Below are 26,454 nucleotides of genomic sequence, written 5' to 3'. Positions count from 1 at the left end.
TGACCTCTTGATCCGCCTGCCTTGGCCTCCCAAAGTGCTGGGATTACAGGCGTGAGCCACCATGCCCAGCCTAAAATATCTTTTTTTAAAATTCTGAGCCATACTACCAAACTAATTAAATCAGGATTTTTACAGCTAGGTTTGGACAAAAATATCATTTTGTTTCCTCCATTATCGCAATGTACAATCAAGCTTTGAGAAAAGGCTGCTCTAAGGTATAAAATTTAAGCAGATTTAGGCTGTGTGTATTAACCCGGTAGAGAAAACTGAAATCTAAATGTTCCCCTTCCTTGTTACTCATTTTGTCCATTAAAGGGGCAGCTTTATTGTCATTTTGAGGAAATATAAATGTATGAATTGATTACAAATGGAGATGTAGAAGAACAGATAGAAAGATTTGACCTCCTTTGTCATAGTGTGTTGTAGCAAATTATTGAAAAAATAAAAATGCAACAGCTTCTATGCTGCACAAAGAAGCAGATACAATATAGACCAGAAATAAGTATTTTTGAGTAATATAACAATTTAGTCACCAATTTTATTTTATTTGTGGTATCTTCTTTTTCCAACTGACTCTCATGCTTTATTTTCTGCTGAAAACTTTCTTTAATCCTTGTCAGGTACACACAGGCTTAGGCAGTATTTAACCAACTAGTATTTACATGTGATGAGAAATGTGGGGACATTGAATTTAGAAAGTTAAATGTAACAAACAAAACCTGACAGACTCTTCAGTCTTTAATAATGTGAGAATAAACAGAGTCAATTAAAAGCATACCATATTCTTCTCAGCTTCCTCATGGGATTTGTCCGAACAGCTTGAACAACTGCAAAATAATATTCAGGTAATTTCCAGGCATCCTGCCGTTATCATTCATTCTTTTTTATTTTTATTGGACACAAAATAATTGTACATATTTATGTGCAACAGATAATTTTGATAAATGTATGCAATAAGTAATGATCAAATCAGGGTAATTAGTATAGTTGTCACATCCAGCCTAAGTCATTTCTTTTTGCAACCTTCAAAATCCTCTTTTCTTGCTATTCGTACACATGCCATAAATTACTGTTAATCATATTCACCCTACAGTGCTGTAGAACAGCAGAACTTATTCCTCCCATAGCTGTAATTTTGTATCCCTAATTAACTTCTCCCTAGCCTCTCCCATGTCCCTACAGTTCCCAGTGTCTAGTAACTGTAATTTTAATTTCTACTTCCATGAAATCAGTTTGTCTGAGCTCTCACATATGAGTGAGAACATGCAGTATTTATCTTTCTTTATTTGATTTATTTCACTTAGCGTAATGTCCTCTCAGCTCATCCATGTTGCTGCAAATAACAGAGTTTTATTCTCTTATATGGCTGAATAGTATTCTACTGTGAATATATACCACATTTTCTTTACCCATTCATCAGTTGATGGACATTTAGGTTGATTCCACATCTTGGCCATTGCAGGCATGCGCCACGACACCTGGCTAATTATATATTTTTAGTAGAAACAGGGTTTCTCCATGTTGGTCAGACTGGTCTCCAACTCCTGACCTCAGGTAATCTGCCCGCCTTGGCCTCCCAAATTGCTAAGATTACAGGGGTGAGCCACTGCGCCCAGCCTTGTCTTTTTGATAATAGCCATTCTAACTGGGATAACATGATAGTCCATTATGGTTTTGATTTACATTTTTCTGATGATTAGAGATGTTGGACATTTTTTTTTAATATATATACTCATTGGTCATTTGTATATCTTCTTTTCAGAAACATCTATTCAGATTGCTTGCCCATTTTTCATGGGAATGTTATTATTATTTGCTCTTGAGTTGTTTGAGTCACTTGTATATTCCCAATATTAGTCCTTTGTCAGACGAATACTTTGCAAATATAGTTCTCATTCTACAGGTTGTCTTTTCATTCTGTTGAGTGTTACCTTTGCTGGAGAGATGCTTGTTAGTTTGATATATTTCCATTTGTCTCTTTTTTTTTTTTTTGCCTGTCCTTTCGTAGTCTTATCTATAAAATATTTTCCTAGATCAATGTTCTGAAGTATTTTTCCTACGTTTTATTCTAGTTGTTGAAGAGTTTTGGGTCTTGAATTTAAGCCTTTAATCCATTTTAAGTGGATTTTTGTACATGGCGAGAGATAGGGGTCTAGTTTCATTCTTCTACCCATAGATATCCAGTTTTCCCAGCACCATGTATTGAAAAAACTGTCCTTTCCAAATATATATTCCTGGAAACTTTGTCAAAAATCAGTAGGCTATAAATATGTGAATTTATTTCTAGGTTCTCTATTCTTTTTAATTAGTCTATTTCTGTTTTTATACCAATACCATATCATTGTAGTTACTATAGCTTTGTAGCATATTTTGAAGTCAGGTTGTGTAACACCTTCAGCCTTGTTCTTTTCACTCAAAATTGCTTTAGCATTTTGGAGTCTTTTGTGGTTCCTATTTTCCATCAGTTGTGGTATGCTGCGTTTCTATTTTCATTTGTCTCAATAAGTTTTTTTTTTTAAATTTTCTTCTTAATTTTTTCATTGGCTCACTGGTTGCTTTGGAGCATGCTGTTTTATTTCTCTGTATCTTTAGAGTTTAAAAATTCCTCTTGTTGCTGATTTCTTGTTCTATTCCATAGTGTTCTGAGAAGAGACTTGATATGATTTTGATTTTTTAAATTTTTTGAGACTTGTGTGGACTAACATATGGTATCTCCTGCAAAATGTTCTATGTACTGATAAGAAGAAAATGCATTTTGTAGATGTTGGATGGCATGTACTGTGAATATCCGTTAGGTCTGTTTGATCTATAGTTCAGTTTAAGACCTATGTTTTTTTGTTGATTTTCTGTTGAGATGATCTCTCCAATGCTAAAAGTGGGATATTGAATTCTCCCATTAATATTTTATTGGGGCTGGGCACAATGGCTTACTCCTGTAATCCCAGCACTTTGGGAGACCAAGGCGGGCAGATCACCTGAGTCAGGAGTTCAAGACCAGTCTGGCCAACATGGTGAAACCCTGTCTCTACTGAAAATACACACACACACACACACACACACACACACACACACACACAAAGAAAAAAGAAGAAAAAAAATAGCTGGGCATGGTGGTGGGCACCTATAATCCCAACTTTTCAGGAGGCCGAGGCAGAAGAATCACTTGAACCTAGGAGGTGGAGTTTGCAGTGAGCCTGTATCATGCCACTGCACTCCAGTCTGAGTGACAGAGCAAGACTCTGTCTCAAAAAAAAAAAAAAAAAAATATTTGGTTTGATCTTTCTTGTTAGCCCTAATAATATTTGCTTTATGCCTAGATTCCCTGGTATTGGGTACATATATATTTGTAATTGTTATATCCTCTTGGTGAGTTCATTACTTTCTGATTATATAATGAACTTTTTTGTCTCTTATATTTCATTTTTAATTAAAATCTGTTTTGTCAGATATAAGTATAGCTATTTTTATACACTTTTAGTTTATATTTGTGTAAGGTATCATGTTCCATCTCTTCGCTCTACGATTGTTTAGATGAAGTGAGTGGCTTGTAGGCAGAATATAGTTGGGTCTTTTTTTTTTATTGATTCAGTAAATATCTTTTAATTGGAGAATTTAAACCACTTTTACTCAAGGTTGTTATTGATAGGTGGGACTTATGCCTGTCATATTGTTAATTCTCCTTCCTTCCTTCCTTCTTTCCATCTGTCCATCCTTCCTTCCTTCCATCCTTCCTTCCTCCCTCCCTCACAGTTTTTCTTTCTTTTCTTTTCTTTTTTTCTTTCTTTTCTTTTCTTTTTTTTTTTTTTTTTTTTTTTTTTTTTTTTTTTTTTTCGTTCCTTACTTTTCTTTCTCCTTCCTTCCTTCCCTCCCTCCCTCCCTTCTTTCTTTCTTTCTTTCTTCTTTCTTCTGCTTTCTTTCTTTCTTTCTTTCTTTCTTTCTTTTCTTTCTCTTCTTTCTTCTTTCTTCTCTTTCTTCTTTTCTTTCTTTCTCTTTCTTTCTTCTTTTCTCTTTCTTTCTCTTTCTTTCTTTCTTTCTTTCTCCTTTCTTTCTTTCTTTCTTTTTCTTTCTTTCTTCCTTCTCTTTCTTTCTTCTCCTTCTTCCTCCTTCCATCTGTCCATCCTTCCTTCCATCCTTCCTTCCATCCTTCCTTCCTTTCTTCCCTCCCTCCCTCCCTCCCTTCCTGCCTTCCTTTCTTCTTTCCTTCTTGTTTTTTTTTTTTTTTTTTTATTTTGTTCTACTTTTCTTTAATTAATTTAATTTTTAGACCCAGGGTACATGGGCAGGATGTGCAGGTTTGTTACATAGGTAAACTTCAGCCATTGTGGTTGGCTGCATCTGTCAACCTGTCACCTAGGTATTAAGCCCCACATGCATTAGTTATTTACTCTAATGCTTTCTTGCTTTCTCTCTCTCTCTCTCTCTCTCTCTCTCTCTCCCTCTCTCTCTCTCTCTCTCTCTCCATGTATATCCTTTGTTCCTTTTTTCATCTCTTTCTATCTAATTTTTCAATGGTTTCTCTCTGCAGTTGATAGTGTTTGAGTCCTTTCTTTTTCTTATTTGTGTATCTGCTTTACCAGTGAGTTTTATATTTTTGTTTGTTTTCATTATAGTAGATATCATCCTTTTGCAACCAGACTTGGAGGCTCTTTTAGAGCTAGCCTAGTGGCAATGAGATCTCTCCATTTTTGCTTGTACCAGAAAGTCTTTTTTTCTCTTCATTTATGAGGCATAGCTTTCTGCACACCTGCAGGTATTTTTGGCTGACAGGTGTTTCCTACTCCCCTCCCCACCTCGGCTTAAAAAGTTTATGCTGAGAAATCTGCTGTTAGGCTGATATGCATTTTCTATTATGTGACTTAACACTTTGCTATTTTTAGAGAATTCTCTTTTTGTATTTGAGGTTTGGCAGTTTAACTTCAATGTGCCTGAAAGATGACTTTCTGGGTTGAAATTTTTGGATTTATTTGAGCTTTCTGGATCTGGATCTCTATTTCTTTCTCAAGACTTAAGTTCTTAGCTATTATTTCATTAAATAGATTTTCTATGCATTTTCTCATCTCTTCACATTTTGGAACATAAAACAACTGTAAACATTTTTGCACTTAATGGTGTCACATATGTCATGTAGAATTTCTGTATTCTTTTTATTCCCTTATCCTTTCTTTTTTACTGATCTCACTGTGTTATACCAAAAGACCTGTCTTCACAGATTTTGTTTTCTAACTTTGTTTGGCCTAGTCTATTGAAACTCTCAAGTGCATTTTTATTTAATTTGTTGAATTCTTCACTTCCAGGATTGTCATTTGACTTTTCTATATTATATCTATCTCTTTGTTGAATGTCTCATTTAGGTTATGAATTGATTTCCTGATTTCCTTGCATTGTCTGGCTATATTCTATGGTATCTGAGTTTCATTAAGATCTTTATTTTGGATTCCCTTTCAAGCATTTTATAAAGTTCCTTTCTTCAAGGTGTATTAGTAGAGAATTTTTGCATTACTTTAGAGCTTTCATGTCTTCTTCTTTTTAATGAAACTTGAGTCTGTACATTTATATCTATGCATACAGTGTGGATGTAATGGTTGATTCTTTTAATTTTATGGAATAGCTTTCATAGGGTATAATATGGTTTGACTGTGTTCCCACCCAAATGTAATCTTAAATTTCCCATAATTCCCACATGTCATGGGAGGGAGCTGGTGAGAGGTAATTGAATCATGGGGGCAATTACCCTCATGCTGTTTTTGTTATAGCAAGTTCTCATGATTGCTGATGGTTTCATAAGGGGCTGGTTCCCCTTTTTCTTGACACTTCTCCTTCCTGCCACCATGTGAAGAAGGACGTGTTTACTTTCTGTTTCTCCATGATCGTAAGTTTTCTGAGGCTTCCCCAGCCTATGGAACAGTAGTTAATTAAACCTCTTTTCTTTATAAATTATCATTCTCAGGTAAGTCTTTTTTTTTTTTTTTTTTTTTTTGGAGATGGAGTCTCGCTCTGTCGCCCAGGCTGGAGTGCAGTGGCCGGATCTCAGCTCATCGCAAGCTCCGCTTCCCGGGCTTATGCCTTTCTGCTGCCTCAGCCTCCCGAGTAGCTGGGACTACAGGCGCCTGCCACCTCGCCCAGCCAGTTTTTTGTGTTTTTTAGTAGAGACAGGGTTTCACCATGTTAGCCAGGATGGTCTCGATCTCCTGACCTCGTGATCCGCCCGTCTCGGTCTCCCAAAGTGCTGGGATTACAGGCTTGAGCCACCGTGCCCGGCCTCAGGTAAGTCTTTATCAACAGCATGAGAACGGACAAATAGAGTAAATTGGTTCAGGTTAGTGGAGCACTACTGAAAAAGGTACCTGAAAATGTGGGAGCCACTTTGGAACTGGGTAGTAAACAGAGGTTGGAAGAGTTGGGAGGGCTCAGAAGAGCATAGAAAAATGTGGGAAGGTTTCAAACTTCCTGGAGACTTGGAGGACTCAGAAGACAGGAAGATATGGAAAAGTTTGGAACCTCCTACAGATTTGCTGAAGGCCTTTGACCAAAATGCTCTTAGTGATATGGACAAGAAGGTCCAGGCTGAGGTGGTCTCAGATGGAGATGAGGAACTTGTTGGGAAAGGGAGTAAAGGTCACTCTTGCTATGCACAGAGACTGATGGTATTTTGTACCTTCCCTAGAGGTCTGTGGTACTTTAAACTCGAGAGAGATGATTTAGGGTATCGGGGAAAGAAAGTTTTAAGTAGCGAACCACTGAAGAGAAAACAAAGCATAAAATTTGGAAAATTTGTAGCCTGATAATGTGATAGAAAAGAAAACTTCATTTTCTGGGGAGAAATTCAAGCCAGCTGCAGAAATTTGCATAAGTAACAAGAAGCCGAATGTTAATTAATAAGACAATGGGAAATGTGTCCAGGGCATGTCGGAGACCTCCAGGGACAGCTCCTCCCATCACAAGCCTTTAGGCCTAGGAGAGAAAATTGGTTTCTTGGGTCACGCCCAGGGCCCCCTGCTATATGCAGCCTTGGGACATGGTGCCCAGGATTCCCGCTACTTCAGCTTCAGTCATGGCTAAAAGAGGCAAATGTAGAGCTCAGGTTATTGCTATTGAGGATGTGAGCCTCAAGCCCTGGCAGATTACATGTGGTGTTGGGCCTGCAGGTGCACAGCAGTCAAGAATTAATGTTTGGGAACCTTCACCTAGATTTCAGAGGATGTATGAAAAAACCTGAATGCCCAGGCAGAAGTTTGCTGCAGGAGTGGAACCTTCATAGAGAACCTCTGCTAGGGCAGTGTGGAAAGGAAATGTGGGGTTGGAGCCTCCACACAAAGTCCCCACTGGGACACTGCCTAGTGGAGCTGTGAGAAGAGAGCCACCATCCTCCAGACCCTAGAATGTTAGATGAACTGACAGCCTGCACTGTGCCCCTAAAAATGCTGGACCAACGTAGGAGCCCACCTGGATATGAGACATGGAATCAAAGGAGATCATTCTGGAATTCTAAGGTTTAATGATTGCCCTATTGGATTTTGGACTTGCTTGGGGCCTGTAGCCCCTTTGTTTTGGCCAATTTCTTTCACTTGGAATGGGTGTGTTTACGTATGCCTATATCCCTGTTGTATCCAGGAAGTAATTAACTTGCTTTTACTTTTACAGGCTCATAGGCAGAAGGGACTTGCCTTGTCTCAGATAAGACATTGGACTTGAACTTTTGAGTTCATACTGGAATGAGTTAAGACTTGGGACGACTGTTGGAAGGGCATGATGTGTTTTGAAATGTGAGGGCATGGGATTTGGGAGGGACCGGGGTGGAATGATATGGTTTGGCTGTGTCCGCAACAAATCTCTTCAACTGCAGTTCTCATATTCCCCATGTGTCATGGGAGGGACCCAGTGGGAGGCAATTGAATCATGGTGGCAGTTACCCTCATGCTTTTCTTGTAATAATGAGTGATTTCTCATGAGAAGTGATGATTTTATAAGGGGCTTTTCCTTTTTTTTTGCTCAGTGCTTCTCCTTGCTGCTGCCATGTAAAGATGGATGTGTTTGCATTTCTTTCCACCATGATTGTAAATTTCCTGAGGCCTTATTAGCCCTGCAGAAATGTGAGTCAATTAAATCTCTTTCCTTTATAAATTACCCAGTCTTTGGTATACCTTTTTTAGCAGTGTGAGAATGGACTAATAGAGGGTAAGACATCTTTCTGTAGATGTAGCTATAGTGTTGATTGAGTTTTGTGCTTTGGCTTTGGTTCTGGGTAGACACAGTAATGGATTCTTTATATGATTTATTCTGCTGTAATCTATGTCAATGTATCTGCAAGTTTCTTATTGGATCAGGCTGCTACTGTTTTTGGAAGGTGTGGTATGAATTTTGGGGGGATGGAAAAGGCCTTACAGAGAGGTCCTCAGGTTTCTGGGTGGCATATGTGTACCCTGGAGCTGGCAGCAGTGTCCCCGGGTAGGCTAGCTGTTGCTCCCCTGGGTGGCACATGTGGACATCAGTGGTGGCAGTGGTGTGCATGCATGTGGTTGCCAATGACAGCAGGTGTGGGCACATGCATAATTGTTGCCAGCAGTGGTAGCCTGTGCAGGCTGATCCTCGTTCCTGGACAACAGTCATGGGCATGTAATGACCCCACCACTGGAGGGCATGAGGTTGCTATTACCAGCACTGGGTCCTGGCAGGTGGCTTGCAGGTTCTGGGAAGTGGTTGTTTTGGTTCCTTATAGCCTGGGAGCAACTTCCCTCATGTGCCGGACTACCTGTTCCCCAAGATGTAGTGTACTGTACACACTCAGGAATGTGGCTGCATTGCTGGGTTCAGCTGGCATTGTGACTCTGCAGCTCTCTGAGTGTATGTGAGGGGATTTTGGTGGGACTCCAGGAATGTGGTGATGCAGGGGCTCTTGGTTTTGAGAGCAGAAAGTAGCCTGGTGGGGGTCTGCTCTCAAAATAGGACTGTGCTGCAGCAGCATGGGTCCTAGATATGGGGACGTTACAGTGTGAAGTCCCTCTCTGGACTAATGCAGTCACATGAGTTCCAGGGAGCTCCCTACTATGAGGACTGAGGGGATCTTCCATACCTAAGACTGCAGGGAATGTGGATTGCTGGGGCTCTTCTGCTGCATTACCTCCACAATGGAACGTTTTTCTTCTCTCAGAGCCAATTCCAGCTGACTGCTTTGTTTCTCTCTCTTTGCTGCCATTTTAAGTTTTTGTATCTCAGAAGTTCATTTTCACTTTCTTGGTAAATTCCACACTGAAATTTCCTTTAGAACACTACTCAACATGTTATTATCTACTTCCTGTTTTAGTACTTCTTTGTGGAATAGGTGAGTTCTGGGCATCTCTGGTCAGTCATATTGATGACATGTTTCTCTAGTTGCAGTATTTTAAACATTTTCTAAAGGAAAAATATAGCCATATTTATATTAAAAGTACCCTTCAGAGATTCTAGTATTTTATATTGCCTGAAGTTTCATATAAACATCAAAATATCCATATATATACACACACATATATATATACACACATATACATATAGATACACATACATACAAACACATAAACACATATATTGACTCATTTTTTCAGAAATATTTCAGAAAAGGGGAACTCTGTGTGTGGAAACTTTGCCTGGCTTATTCAAAACTAAATACTTACAGAAGTGTTTGAATTGTAATATTTTGAATATTTGCTAAAATAATGATCAAATGAATGATGAATGAATGAATGAATGAATGAATGAATGAAGAGTATAAGCAGACATGAGTTTGAAATTCAGGGTAAAATTTAAGGCTGAAGACAAATATATGAATCATGGCTATATAGATAATTATACAGTCAGCCCTTTATATCCCTGGGTTTTACATCTATGGATTCAACCAACAGCAGATTGAAAATATCTTAAAATCCATCTGGGCTGAATGTGTACAGACTTGCTTCCTGTCATTATTTTCTAAACAATACTATATAACAACTATTTACATAGCATTTACATTTTATTGGCAATATAAGTAATCTAGAGATTACTTAAAGAATATAGGAAGATGTGCATAGCTTATATGCAAATACTACTACTACTTTATATAAGAGACTTGAGCCGCTGCAGATTTTGGCCTCCCTGGGAACTCCCGGAACCAGCCCCCAAGAAATATCAGCCAGGATGAGATTACCATGAGATAGAGTGTATTAAGCACAAAGTCACAAAAAAGAAACATAAGAACAATACATCCCTGAAATACACTATACTTACAAATGGAAAAAGGGGACTGATCCATAAAATGGAACTCAGAAGGACACATCAATAAAAGAGGAAGAAAATCAGGAATCCATAGTATCACAGAAGCCAAGGGAATTTAGTGTTTAAAGAAGGAGGTGCTGTTCAATTTTTTCTGAGTGATTCTGAGAGAGCATGTAAGATGAGAAGAGACAAAGGGCTTTTGTTCTTTGTAATAGGAGGTCAGTGGTGATATATACATGAACAGCTTCAGTGGAGTTCTAGGGGCACAAGTTCAGCAAAGAAAAGAAATGCAGAAACTTGAAATGGATGAGAGTCAACTATTTGAGTTTTCATGTGAAAAGTGACAAAAAATAGGGCAGTACCTGAAGGCAGATAGGAGGTCAAGAAAAGCTTCTAAAAATATAGATTGGAGATATAGAACATGTTGTAAGTTAATGGGAATTATTTCTTGCTTTTACAATAATTAAACTTTTTAAGTCAAATAAAGCTAGAAGTAATTTTATTTAATAAATGTTAATTAATAAAGGATATTACATGCTTCTACTTTGCTACAAAAAGAAAATTGAGAAGTGAATGGACGGTAGAACACATCAGCCATTAGTATAGATAGTCATAAAAGATGAAAACACAAATATGCATAAATATCAGACATAAATGAACTAATGGATAAATTGGACCTTTTTCATTTATCGTCTTGCATAGTAATCTATAATCTATTCAAAGATACTGGAAGCAAAAAGGCAATGAAGTGATATAACCAGTCTAAAAATATTTTTTCCTCTAAATATGCTATCACGTATTTTATATCTGACCACAAGAGCACATGCATAGATCTATGCTAGCCTAATTATAGTGCAATTAATGATTATTGACTTCTACCACTATATTATAAGAATTCCTATGGCAGAACCTTTATTTTTCATGATTATTTTTATTTATTTATTTATTTTAGGGTTAAGAATGTGGTCTCTGGGGTTCTAGTATCTTGATTCTAATTCTACTATTTAGTCTTGCATTTTTTTAAACTTCCTTAAGCCTCAATTTGATTGATTTTAAAATGGACATAATATTAACATACACATAATATGATTTTCCAAGGTATATCATGATACATAAATGTCAAGATTTTAGTTCATATAGTAAGCACTCAATACATTTGACTATTATTGTTATATTTCAGGAACCATGATAGTGTTTGGTACACAGAGGACACTGGAAATAGTTTTCATAACTGAACAAGTGACTAGAATAAAGGAATTAATGAATGACATCAGAGCTGAAATCCCAAACCATAAATCATAAAAGAATCAGACACCAGAGGTAAGGATAGTGTTTCTTGAACAGCTGTGTCAGTATGTCCATGATCCTGAGAGGAGAAGGAAAAGTCTTGGTTGACTCAAGTGATGATTCTGAACTGTGAATAGACTCAATAATATCACTGTTTTACTTAATCTATTCTCTGATATCTAGTTTAGAGCCAAGAAGGAATGTGTGTTCTTGATAATGACAACAAATATGTAGTATTGATCATAGGAAGACATATAAGATAGCTGCTTGGCCAGAGAAGGAGGAGATAGCTGAGCCTGGGGACATGGTTATGAGCAGGTGGTTTGTGTAGGCGACTTTGGGACTTGGTGTAAAATATAGCTGGACTCCTGGGATAGAAATACAAAAATACTCTTAAGAGAGATTGCATAAAATTTAGCCACCAATGAAATCCAGATGCTTATTTCTTATTTTGACATATTATGATCTTTTAAAAAGGAAATTTATACATTGTCAGTTAATATTTATAACATAAAATGAACTTGATCACAAATAGTAAAAGAACAGCTGATTTTTAAAAATGCTACTAATTCAAGTTCTAGAGAAAATTAATAATTTTAATAATAATAACTAAATTTTTAATAATATCCTTGTTTTCTCTGTAATGAAGTGCATAAATTTAGTGATTCATAATAAAGTTGCATGCATTTTCCTCCAAGAAATTTAACTTCTGATTCTATGGGGAGTTTTCAGTAACAGAAGAAACACTCTAATTCTCCAGTGTTTACAAAATGTTATGGAATGTTGGTACTCTCTTGGGATTTTTGTCCCTGACAAGCAATTAAGATTAGATTTTAAGAATAAATTGTATCAAATGAGTGGATACAGAAAGAAAGGTTCTGAGAAAAAAATTAAAAAAAAAAAGAAAAACACATCTTGACAGAGATGGAGAGGAAGGCTTACACTAAACATGGACACAAATAGTAGTTAAGAAATTTTGAAAACAAACCTACTTTTACTACCTACAGTATACATTTGATAGATTCACCTGAACATACAAAACCAGTGAATTAATCTCTGGGCTTACCACTGAGCAACAAAAAAGGAGTGAATTTTCATTTCCACAAGAGACATTATGAAATCTCCTTGTTATTTCCCTTATTTTTTTCTATATCATAACAACTTATTATTTGATCTTAGTTGTATGATATCCTTGTGATTGTCATTCGTTCTTTTAAAAAATGCACCTCTGTACACATGAGTAATGGAGTATAAATATCTGGAGCCAGATTGCACATTTAAACTATGGATCAATATTCCTTCAGAAGTGGTAAAGACTTTGCATGTTCTAAAGTAGTAAGAAAAAAGAAGTACCTTCTTGTTATTATCCAGTAGCTCACCAGAATGTCAGCACAAATTATTCTAAGCAAATAACAACATTCAGAGCACGCTGTGCTGTAACACAGCATGGTAATGGACACCATTTGCTGATTTCTATTGGTTTTCTTCTCAATAGTTATGAAGTCGGTTGGGATTTGGTAAATGATATTTGTCTCACACTGAGAAAATGTATATTCCCTCAAACTGCTGTTACTCATGTAGTGCTTATGTATTTGTATGGATATTGCTGTTAGGAAAACTCCTACATTACCTAGTGCACTCAGCCCCTCTTTCTGTAGTAGTAGTAGTTGTTGTTCTTGTTTTGTGACAGAGAGTTGATTGTTGTTTACCTGTCTGTCTAATTTTGTCAGTATATTTAGAAATATGAATTTTAGGAAAATAAAGTAAAAATGAGTTGTGACAATTCAAATTTTAATTAAGGACCTTAAATTTTACATTCATTTATGTAAATGCACTATTAATTTGTAAATATGTGAATATTTAATAATGTAGTCATATATCAATAGTTATTTTTTAGGTTTTAAAGTAATCAAGGATTACTTTTAGGATTATGTGAACTTCTTTTTGAATAGTTCTTATTTATTTATTTATTTTTTTGAAACAGAGTCTCACTCTGTCGCCCAGGCTGGAGTGCAGTGGCCGGATCTCAGCTCACTGCAAGCTCCGCCGCCCGGGTTCACGCCATTCTCCTGCCTCAACCTCCCGAGCAGCTGGGACTACAGGCGCCCGCCACCTCACCCGGCTAGTTTTTTGTATTTTTTAGTAGAGACGGGGTTTCACCGTGTTAGCCAGGATGGTCTCGATCTCCTGACCTCGTGATCCGCCCGTCTCGGCCTCCCAAAGTGCTGGGATTACAGGCTTGAGGCACCGCCTCCGGCCTTTTTTTTTTTTTTTTTTTTTTCGTATTTTGTAGTAGAGATGGGGTTTCACCGTGTTAGCCAGGATGGTCTCAATCTCCTGTCCCTATGATCCACCTGCCTCAGCCTCCCAAGGTGCTGCGATTACAGGTGTGACCCACCGTGCCTGGCCTTGAATGGTACTTGTTTAGACTAAACTATGGTAGTTACAAAATGAAATCCAGTGTGTAAAATAGGTTATGTTTTTAAAAAAAATCTATTATAATTTTACAAAATAAATTAAGACTTGGTAACGTAGCGAAGAAGGAAACACCCAAAGACAAACTAGGTCTATTTTTTCAGGAAAAGATAAATTTATTTCATCTTCCTAACATCTCTTTAATTTTTCATAAGCAATCTGGAACCCTTCCACTGCCGTTTTTTCTGTTTTGTTTTATATCTCACCTTTAGGGTATTGACAACTTATTTTGAGTAGCAGATGTTCATATGATTTTTCTTCCCCATCCATGTGCTCCATCTTCCCCCTTTATAATGTGTAGACCCAGCTCATTCTTCACCTGTCATGGTATGCTATTCCTTGCCCTCGACTTCTCCCTATTTCTGAATTGTAGTGCCCTAATTTTTTTCCTGCCTTCCATACTGCCCTAATTTTTAACAACTTTTTGCACTGTCCTGTTTCTTTGGATTCAAATCCTTTTGTCCTTCATCAGTCTTTTCACTCAAATGTATATGTACATGGACAAATTTATTTTGGGATCAAAAATTGAAAAGAACAAAAAATGTCTACATGGACACAAAGAAATATAACATAATGTGTACCGTTTTTCTCCTTTTTTTTCCTCAACATTTCTCCGATTATATTATGAAAACAAAAACACTAGACTCAGACAGCTTTCAACAAAGCATGGTAATTTTAGAAGTATTTAGAATATGAAAGGAAGCCATGAAGTATAAAGAAAAAAAGCTATACTTTTTATTTACTATTTTCTAGGCCAGGAGGCCACAGTATCAAAAAATTGATTCACTGTATTTTTATTACTTTTTAAAGAAAATTCTGGTCAACTAAATTTAAAAATCATAAAGATAACTTTTAAAGAGTTGAAGACTAAATTTTAAAAATATGTATATATTAATATTTAGCAACTTTTTTTAAAATTTTGACATTGAATAAAATACTAAGTTTAAGATGACAAGGGAAGTTTTGGTAAGGAAAATTAAAAACCTACTGAATTTAAATTCTATAATTTTAGATTTTAATATAAGGCTAGTGGTTGTTTAAACACAAATAGAAATAAAAAAAAAAAAAAAAAAAAAAAAAAAAAAAGAGTTCCTAGTCAACAAAGTGATTTACACAATTTACATGAAAAGTTTTCTAGAATAGCTAGAGCTTTAGAGCCTCCACACTCCAGGGTATGTTCTTTGGAATAAAGTGCTTATTTGAATTTCATTTGCCATCTGTGTGACTTACATCCCAGAAAACACACACACACAAAAACCCAAAAACAAATAAGAAATAATAATACCAGTCAGGGATCACATTTTGTTTAATTCTATATTAAACAAAATAGTTGGATTGACATTTTTGAGCAGTGATATGATCAGTGAAATCATTCTTAATATGTTGATCAGACCATATCCAATATTCTGGATCATGGTTCTGTAAATTTTTTCAGTAAAGAGCCAGATAGTATAAAGTGTATGACTTTGTCAACTCTATGGTCTCTGTTGGCAACTACTCAACTGGGCCATTGCTGCACTAAAGCAGGCATGCATAAAACTTAAGCATATGAGTGTGTTTTAAATGACACTCAAATATTGATTTCATATAATTTTCATGTGTCACAAAATATTCTCTTTCATTAGCAATTAAAATTGTAAAAATCATCATTAGCTCATGGACCATGCAAAAATAGGTCTTGGAGCACATGGGTCCACTACACCACTCTTTGCTTTTCTTGAGTAAAACACAATCATAATGTTGATACACATAGGAATAAGATCGGAAACCTCAATGGTGTCACCCACTAAAAATGTAAGTCTTTAAAGCAACTTCAACACTAGCTGGGCATAATGACATATTCCTATAGTCCCAGGTACATGGGAGGCTGAAGTGGGAGAATCCCTTTAGTCCAGGAGTTCAAGGATATAGTGTGCTATGACCAGCCTATGAATAGACCACACTCCAGCCTGGGCAACATGGTAAGACTCTATCTCTTACTAAATGAATGAATTAATGAAATTTAAAAATAAAAAATTCAAGACTAATTTTGTTCTTTAAAAATATGTAGAGTATAGGTTAAGGAAGATTCACTCAGCAAGCACTCACAATGTACCAGGCACCCCCTGGAAACATTTCACATACATGAGCAGATTTAGTCACCATAATATGTGAGATGAATTAACAATGATAAGGCTAGTAAGAAGAGGCTAACTAACTTACCCAGGAACACACAACTATAAGGTGATTAAACCCAGAGTTCTAATCCAAGCCTATTGGATTCTGAAGCCTAAGTTTTTTCCACTTTCCCTTATTATAATAAAGTTCATGTTAAATAAGGAAAATGTATGCAGTTTGATTCCTCAGTAATACATGATACCGCTTCAAACAAGTTTGAGATCGATTAGTGGTGACAGCATTTCAGATATCATTATGCAGAAAAGGCTGCTGAGAAATTCCCCTGCAAAGAAGATAAAAGCTCAGGGAACAGATGAAAGTACAAGCGTAGCCAAATCTACTCAATAAAACTTGACTTGTCTTTTTTTTACGTTTAAGCAGATGAAGGCCACAGGGTGGTCTGAGTTCAAAACTGATGCTTACTCCAAATGAAGAGCAGTCCTTTAGTAGTGAAGGAATCCTTTGCATATCTACAGGACCTTGTTTATGAAAGCAGAGAACCACTGTTCTAGGAAACAGGCAAAAACTTACATTTCCCTAGTTTTGCTGGCTCTGCAAAACATTGCGCACAGCTGTACTCAAACCCATTAGCTCAACCTTTCAGAAAATTCTCTCACAGAAATTGCTTAGAGGTACATAGCCTGACAGTTGCTGTGTGTTTTGAGAGCTTTACCTGTCGGAAGCCGGCTCAGCATTCTTTTGCTTAATTGGTCCGTAGAGACTGGTCATTTTAGATAAAGAAGTTCCACATCTCAGAGAGAATGGCATCTACCTCAGTCCATAATCAGCTAATTTGGAGAATGGGAATACAGCTAGCTGTGGGGGGATGCTTACCCTCCACTCTGTGTTGAGACAGGGTGAAAGGGCTACAGAAAGCACATCAAGTAATGTAAAATTAAGGGGAAACTGGGAATAGAGAAAAACAGTGGTTCGAATTATGAAAAGTGTGTTACTTCAAAATCTAGGATACAGTCACCTGCGTGTATATACAAATTTTGGAATTTAAGATGGAATATCTAATTTTGATTCCAGATTACCAAATAATGACATTTCTCATTTAGTTATAGCTTTGCCTATCACACAAGGTGTTTGTAAGATCAATGGATTTTGTAATGGAAAGGATCAAAAGGATAGAGTAACTTGGGTCTTGAATCATGAGAGTGTGCCAGATAATGCTTCAGGGAGCAGAGAAGCAAGTGGTACATTCATTTCTTCCAAGTAATTTACTGAGAAGGTAGTTTAGCCTACTGGTTAAAAGCTTGAAGCTTGGTGAATGGGAACCCTGACTTATGCCCTGGCTTGCCATCTTCTAGCAATGTTACTTTGGGCAACTTAACCTCTCAGTGCTTCTATATCTTTAACCTAAAAATCAAATTTCAATTGAATTATCTTTTATTCGTATCCTTAAAGCTTTAAAATGTAACATTTAAATCTTACTATTTTGAATTAAAAGTCAGGATGATCCTTAAAACATTCCGGTGGCAAATCATTAAGGATATGCCAAGATGACTGATAACAATTATAATTTCCCTTGAATGTTATAAAAAGCTCCTATTACTCATTTGGGTGCTTATTGAAGAATCCAGGAATCATCGTATTATTCTATTTTATTTAAAAATGAACACTCTCTTTAAAAAATAAGAACTATAAAAATTATACACTTTCACAAACAAGAAAACACCAACAAGAGCTATGTAAAATATGCAACTGTTTTCTTCAATTTTTACTCTAGAAAACATTATTAAAGCACAAGAACACCCTAAAATGACACTCAGAGAGATAAGTCGTGGTCATTATAAATTGAGCCTGAACCATTAGAATTAAAATAGCCAGATATATTTATAAGATTATAGCACATAAGAAAGTAATGATGATCATCATTTCAGATTAATCATGTGGCAAAAACTAAATCAATATATTAAGGCACATATGAAACAGGAAGATTCAGGACATGCTCTATTAAGCTGAACATTTGAGTATTTAAAAGTGAGAACAGATGGCTTAGAAAAATGTCTGAAATATTATTTAATTGACACAAACTTCATTGTATTGTATTCTGTATATAAATAAGAAAAAAATATTTAGTTTTATATAAATTATTTTAAACATTTTTATATTTGTTTAAGTGGTCCAAGGTGACCTGATATTATCAAATACAAAATAATGTAACAACACTAAAAAAATAAACAATTCTATGGAAAATGTCGTTTTCATATTTCTTTACTAATTTCATAAATTGTTCAATTAAGAATTCTTAAATCAGTAATGAAACATCTTAATAGTCACTATATTGATATTAATGTATGACAAATCATTAGACTTCAAAGCAAAAATTTTACAGGATGAAGTTAAACAGGCAAGGAAGACTTCGTTTATTGCAATGCAGTGTGGAAAGGGATGGATCATAGGCCATTTACGGTTGTTAATTGGTGTTACCCAAAGGAAAAGTAAACTTTCTGATGTTTTCATGACTAGAAGTGGTTTTGAAACTCAGAACATGTCACGCATTGCAGTCAGATTCCTACCCTACCACAGAGGCTGGGAGGTAGAGGTGCTGCCTTCTTTGATGATTATATATCAAAGGGATGGCTCCCAGGTCCTGCAGAGACAGTCCTGGGTGGTAAATCTGACAAGAGACTTTTATAAAGATCTGCACTTCAAGGAAGCAGAGAAGAAATTTGTAATTACAAGTTTTCTAGAGGAAAGGGAAGTCAGGGGCTATATAGTCAGGAAGAAGCTTCTCTAAAACATAGTGAAACGGAGCCCATTTTGGCAGCCTAGATACTACTGAAACTGTCACTACAAAAGGGACAGTTTTCTTCAGGAACCCCTTATTGATGTACATATAGGTACACTGTTAGGAAAAGCACCACAAATTAATAGCAACTCAGAGAATATGTTAGGGAATGCAGACAAGACAAAAAGGAGCTTGTAGACAGGGCCAGGCTCGTGGTGGACTCCAGAAGTCAGTTCTGATTAGCAAAGGAACCAGTAGCTCAATAAATTAGAGTAAGCCATAGCTCAGAAAACAAAAATTTAAAGCACTTTAAAGGCAGTAGATTAAGCAGAGATAGATAAATATGGAATTATAAGACCTGACACATGCAGAGGTATTCAATAATCTGCATACACCTTTGCAATGATTTTTTTTTTTTTTTTCATTAATAGAAGGTGCTACTAGAGTCTCTGAGTGTTTTGAGATAACTCTATGGGCTATACTCATACATGTGGTTGCCCAAACCTTAAGGAATCATTCTCATACAAGGAAGCATTTAATCTGACAATAACTGAAATGTTAATTATTTTGCTGGATCTGGGCTTCCCAAAGTCTTCTTCCTCTCCCCCTCCTCTTGTAACCCTCCTTATAGAGTATAAAAACCAGATTGAAAAAGAAAGTGCCCTGTGCTGTGTAATCCCACTTATCAAAATGCTTATTCCACAGTGAATTAGTTTCCCAAACTGGCTACACATCAAAATGACACTCAGGATTTATAATTGTTAGAGTAGGTGGTTAGGCAGACATAAGCAGAGCAGGAGAGGAACCCCCCAGGAATGTCAGGCAAACATCAAGTGATGGTCGGGCAGTTATTAAACCGTCTCTCTGAAATAATAATTGGTCACAGCCAGCGTCAGGGGAAGACAGTCTCCCAGCAGATAGAAGACACCTGGACCTGGATCTGCAGCTTCCCAATAAGATCTAAAGAGAAGGGTTAGCAGGCTTAAGCATGAACACTAAGAGGCAAAATGGCAGATGCATGACCTTCCTCTGTGGGTGTTCAACCAATAAAAGAAAATGGCCCCTAGAGAGCATGAACACAACCTCAGTAAACACACTGTGCATGTGGTTACCCTCCAAAATGCTGACCAACACTGTGCATGCAGCAGTTGAGTAACAGCCTGCCCTAGAGGAAGAATCAAGAGAGGAGAAAAGAAAGTCATGAAATCATGCCAATGTGTGAAACTCCAAGTCAAGAAATGAACGGGACGCTTGAGTCCTCAGAAATAACACCACACATCTACAACCATATGATCTTTGACAAACCTGACATGAACAAGCAATGGGGAAAAGAGTCTCTATTTGATAAATGATGTTGGGGAAACGTATGCTGGCCGTATGCAGAAAACTGAAACTGGACCCCTTCCTAACACCTTATACACAAATCAACTCAAGATGGATCAAATACTTAAACATAAGACCTAGGACCATAAAAATCCTAGAAGAAAATCTGGGCAATACCATTCAGCACATAGGCAAGGGCAAAGACTTCATGTCTAAAACACCAAAAGCAAAGGTAACAAAAGTTAAAATTGACAAACGGGATCTAATTAAACTAAAGAACTTCTGCACAGCAAAAGAAACTACCATCAGAGTCAAAAGGGAACCTATAGCACAGGAGAAAAATTTTGCAATCTATTCATCTGACAAAGGGCTAATATCCAGAATCTTCAAAGAACTTAAACAAATTTACAAGAAAAAACAACCCCATCAAAAAGTGGGTAAAGGGTATGAACAGACACTTCTCAAAAGAAGACATTTATTCAGCCAACAGGCATATGAAAAAATGCTCATCATCACTGGTCATTAGAGAAATGCAAATCAAAACCACAATGAGATACCATCTCATGCCATTTGGAATGGCAATCATTAAAATGTCAGGAAACAACAGATACTGGAGAGGATATGGAGAAATAGGGCTTTTACACTGTTGTTGGGAGTGCAAATTAGTTCCACCATTGTGAAAGACAGTGTGAGGATTCCTCAGTGATCTAGAACTAGAAATACCATTTGACCTAGCAATCTCATTACTGGGTATATACCCAAAAGATTATAAAACATGCTACTATAAAGACACATGCACACACATGTTTATTGTGGCACTATTCACAGTATCAAAGACTTGGAATCAACTCAAATGTCCATCAGTAATAGACTGGATAAAGAAAATGTGGCACATATACGCCAAAGAATACTGTGCAGTCATAAAAAATGATGAGTTCATGTCCTTTGCAGGGACATGGATGAAGTTGGAAACCATCATTCTCAGCAAACTATCACAAGAACAGAAAACCAAACACCACATGTTTTCACTCATAAGGGGGAGTTTATTGAGAACTTCGCTGGGGGTGGTGAAGAATGAACAGACACAAGAGACAAAAACAAACAGAGAACATGGCGGCCGTGCCTAGAGCCTCCCCCTCACTTTATTTATACTCCATAAACCCCACGTCAGCAAAAATAACACAATGCAAAACAAACTTTCTGCACCCAGATGTAACCTTCTGCTTAGTTCCTTGTCTCTAAGCTCTTTCTTATTTGTCTGCCTTCTTGGCACCTACTAGAGTTCATTAAAAGTTCAACTAGAGATACTGTCCTTGACTACTGGAGTTCATTAAAAGTGCAACTAGCTAGAGATACTGTCCTTGAGCCTTATCTATTCTTAGCATATTGTTTTCAATGGCCCCTGCATTTCCCCCTTTTTGTTTTGCCTCAATCTTAGAAAGGTAGCCCATACTTGTTCCTGTTTTTTCCTTTGTTTTTGGATGCGATGGAGGGAGCATCAGATTACCAGAAGAAGTAGACTCAATCCAAGCACCCAAAGCAATATACTTCCAGAGATTGTAGAAATCCATGTTTTCATCTGGGTCCATGGATTAAGAGCAGCAAGGCAGTTGACCCAGCTGCTGCATAGTAGCTGCTCTGGACAATACATGTAATTGTTGTTGAAATGCTTCGGAAATGTTTTGAGTGAGTTTTTGGATGTCCACACTAATATTTTTATGGCCTATTAATAGTTTTCGGATTTCGATCCAATTTTGAAAGATATTAAAAGGCACAGGTGTTACGCAAAATTGAGTAGAGTTCCAATCACATTGCAGTGTTATCCAAGTACTGAGGACAGTGAGCTGATCTCCAAGCCACGTTAAGGCTTGTTCCACGTTGTCCAATCTTTCAGTGAGTTGGGAGTCAATGTTCCATTGTTGCAGCCACAACCGGTGAGATTGTTTGTGCCATTGCTGTACAAATTCAGCATTTTGTATGCTTTGATGTAGTGCGAGCCATGCCACAGCCGCAGTGGAGGCAATGGCAACAAGGCTCATCACCAAGGCAATTATAAGTCCAAGGGCATGACGGGTCCACTGAAGGGAAGTCCAAATATAAGTCTCAAGAGGTGATGCCCCCCACTGGTCACGTAAGGTTGACAGGTAGCCAAATTTCCTTACGAGCCCGGAGGATATAAATATCCCCCGTAAAACTGCGCCACCAGGAATGATTGAGGCAAGACAAAAATGTACACGTATCTTTACAATTAACAATCCCCGTATCATTATCCCATGTCAAGTTCCCCGCTAATAATAGGTAAGGCTTTCGGACACAAGCAATAATATATCGGGAGGTATTCCGATGTAAGTGAATATGAAAGGAGCTCTTCGGGTTAGAAAGATGAAGGGACATATTTCCCACAAAAGTACTAATAGCATCACCTACAGCTAATAACTTCCAAAGATGACTCTGTACTTGTAAAGAGTGTTTAAGATGAAGCAAAAGTGGCGACAAGCCTCCTTCATGCCATACCAAGGTCTCATTACCATCAGCGGCAATACTTTTATTTACCCCGTGCCATTTCAAAGGTATGTGACTAAATTTTGTTTGAAAATCACAGTGCACACTCCAATCAGTTACTTGCAGCCCATTGTACTCTATTAAAATCTGGGGCTTAGTTCCCCGACAGTGCTGCCACTCCAGCACCTCAATATTAGGGGAAACCTCTGGGATAGGACAAAAAGGTAAGGAACTAGGAATAATCTCATTACTATATACAGTATGGTTATACTGAAAGCTTCTAGTTACAATAATAACAGTGTTAGCAGCCACATGGCTATGATTATAGCGAACAGCCAAGCTTCATGCGATTTCCGGAGACAATGAGGACTATTTCCCATGCAAATCGGAAGTCCTTCCACTCCAAATTGGTATGTGCTGTTTATTATTCCCATTTCCCATTCTATATTGTCCTTGTCCATATAGGGGGACGGCATCCAAGTAGTGTCATTGGTGAAAACCTTAATTTCCACCTCCCCCCAGGCAACTCCCTGATACAAGGGTGGAAAGGGAATATAAGTCCAATATTCATACAAAGCCTCACTAAGGGAAATAAGTCCCCTGCCGAGGCACATCCAACAAAAGAAGAGGTGCATGCTGAGTCCAGTTTTCTTTTCAACAGGGTTTCAATCGCCTTGTAGGAAACCACTCAGGTCCGCTCCCTGTAAGGATAAGAGCATAGCCCCATCTCTGTTTTAGAACTTGCCCTTGAGCATACTTACCCTCTTCATTAGGATACCAAACCCTTAAATTGTCAGCGGGGACTATCGCCAAGGGAGGTGAGGAAAGATGAGTTATGGCAGCGGAGTCCTGCAATTGTCTCCATTGTTTCAAAAACTTTAAGGTAAAAAGAACCTTCAGTATCTGGTTTCTGGGGGACTCATTTTTCCCTTTTTGTTTTTGCAGCTGCGTTTTTAAGATTAAATTTGCACGCTTAATAATGGCTTGACCCTGACTGTTGCCCGGGATACAGGTGAGATGTCGAATATTGTATTGCTGTAAGAAAATTTGTAATTTACAAGAGACATAGGCAGGGGCATTATCAGTTTTAAATATAAGAGGAATGCCCATGATGGTAAAACAAGCTAAGAGATGAGTAATAACAGAGTCAGCTTTTTCAGATGGCAAAGGAGTTGCCCATTGAAAATGAGAGAAAGTATCAATGGTATGATGAACATACTTTAATCGTCCGAAAGAAGGGACATGAGTGACATCCATTTGTCAGATATGATTAACTTGAGTACCTTGCAGATTAACCCCAGGATGGAAAGATGGAATGCTTAAAGGAGCACAAGAAGGACAAGCTCGGATAAGAGAATGAGCTTGTTTACGAGTTAAATGTAACCGTCGTTGAAGGCCAGAACTATTAGTGTGATGTAGAGTATGTTCTTATTCTGCAGCCTGCAGGTGGGCGATTAAAAGCAAATCAATCAGAGCATTACCATGAACTAACGGTCCAGGAAGTTGAGAATGAGAACGAAGATGACTGATGAATAAAGGAGCTTGACGTTGACTCAAAGCAGAAGACAACAAAGAAAAGAGTTTTTGAAGAGAAGAAGTAACACAAAGAGGTAGAGTGGCCTGAGAAATATAAGAAGTAACATAAACGGCGTTATTGAGAATCACTAACAATGTTACAACTGGTGGAAGGGAAATCAAGTAAGACCATGAGAACAGCAAACAGTTCTCCCTGTTGCACCGAGGGATAAGGATAAACTGTAACTCGAGATTGATGAACACTTCAATATCCAGCTTTACCATTACTACTAGCATCAGTAAAAAAAGTAGGACCTTGAACAGGAAATATAGATATTGGTGAGAAGGGCAATACAGAACGCTCCCTAAAGAATGAAAAAATCGGAGACTTAGGATATTGGGTAGAAAATTGTCCGACAAATGAAGCGCAAGCAACTTGCCAAGAATCAGAAGTGGAAAGAAGATAAGTCATCTGACTATGAGTAAATTGAGAAATAATAAAGGAAGGATTTCCTCCCCAGAGTTGTCGACAGCGATGTCGTCCTTTGATGATTAATTCACCTAAACGATCAACATAAGTAGTCAAGCGTTTAGATGTTTTGTTGGACAAAAAGATCCATTGTAACGGCCGATTTGTTTGATGAATCATTCCTGTGGGAGAATGTAAAGTGTGAAATAAACACAAGGAAAGGGGAACGTCAGGAAGGATATAATGTAAATGGGCTTTTTGAAGCTGCTCTTCTACCAGCTGGAGTTCCTGTAAAGCCAAAGGAGTTAAATGACGTGGGCTGTCCAAGTGACTGTCTCCTTCTAGAATAGAAAAAAGATGTTGTAATTGATACGTTGGTATTCCTAACACAGGACACATCCAATTAATGTCTCCTAAAAGCTTTTGAAAGTCATTTAATGTTTTTAAATGATCACATCGAATTTGAATCTTTTGGGGTCGAATATTTTGTTTCTCAAGGTATAACCTAAATATTGAATAGGAAAATCCACTTGAATTTTTTGGGGGGCTATATTAAGTGAGTATAAAGAAAGCTGAGTTTGTAACGATGCGAAAGCATCTTGCTGCTTTTCTTTAGTAGGTGCAGCAAGAAGAATGTCATCCATATAATGATATAAAAGAACAGAAGGATGACATTTTTGAACAGGATCCAGGGCCCGATGAACAAATTCTTGACACAAGGTAGGGCTGTTTAACATACCTTGAGGTAAAACTTTCCACTGATATCGTGAAAGTAGCTGAGAATTATTAAAAACAGGGACAGAGAAGGCAAAACGCTCACAATCCTTTTGATGCAAAGGAATAGAGAAAAAACAATCCTTTAAATCAATAATCATGAGTAACCAATCTTGAGGAATCATAGAAGGATTAGGAAGACCAGGTTGTAAAGATCCCATGGGTTGAATACATGCATTAATAGCACGAAGATCTGTTAATAGTCTCCATTTACCGTTTTTTTTTTTTTTTTTTTCTTTATTACAAAGACAGGGGAATTCCATGGAGAAGGACTAGGCTCTATATGACCTAAGGATAATTGTTCCTGATCTAAGTTTTCCAAGGCCTCAAGCTTTTTACGTGTTAAAGGCCACTGTTCAATCCATATAGGAACGTTAGTTTTCCACGTCAAAGGAAGGGCTTGAGGCTGCTGAACAGTGGCTACATGTTTAAAGATTTTTTAAGGGGATTGTAGCCCATGTGGAACATCATATTCCTGGCAGAATTAGAGACATGAGGAATAGAAACAAAAGCTCCAAATTGTTGCAAAAAATTTTGCCCCCGTAAGTTTAGGGCAATAGGAACAATATAAAACTGGACTTGGGCCGTTTGACCATCTTGCCCTCGACAACTCAAGGATTGAGAACTTTGATACACCTCAGAGGTGGAACCTAATCCGGTAAGAGAAACAGCAACAGGCTGTTTAGGCCACTGTAAAGGCCATTGGTTGGAGACAATAATAGAAACGTCAGCTCCAGTGTCGACAAAGCCCTGAAAAATTTGTCCCTCTACTTTGAGGGGAAACAAAGGTTTTTGTTGAGTTACTAAAGTTTCCCAAAAAATATATCTACCCGTGCTTCCAAAACCTCTGGTCCTTTTTCGTCCCCGTGAAGGAAACTGAAAATAGGGTAATAAAAGAAGTTGTGGAATCCGCTGCCCCCCTTTAAGGGATATGGGTTTATGAGCCTGTGCCATAATTTGAATTTCCCCTTTATAATCAGAATCT

At 37.4% G+C, this 26,454-nt stretch overlaps 1 long non-coding RNA gene across 1 annotated transcript; it reads left to right on the top strand.

Annotated features, from left to right (window-relative positions):
* Positions 1-720: 720 nt before the first annotated feature.
* On the top strand, positions 721-24,276 carry LOC115895250. Its single transcript, XR_004055452.1, has 4 exons — positions 721-845; positions 11,411-11,550; positions 23,657-23,723; positions 24,151-24,276. It is a non-coding gene; the product is annotated as an uncharacterized LOC115895250 (long non-coding RNA).
* Positions 24,277-26,454: the final 2,178 nt, after the last annotated feature.

The sequence above is a fragment of the Rhinopithecus roxellana genome, chromosome 2, assembly GCF_007565055.1.
Source record: "Rhinopithecus roxellana isolate Shanxi Qingling chromosome 2, ASM756505v1, whole genome shotgun sequence".
In the NCBI taxonomy this organism is placed as follows: Eukaryota; Metazoa; Chordata; class Mammalia; order Primates; family Cercopithecidae; genus Rhinopithecus; species Rhinopithecus roxellana.
Note: the sequence above shows the minus strand (reverse complement) of the source record. Positions and strands in the feature narration are given on the sequence as shown.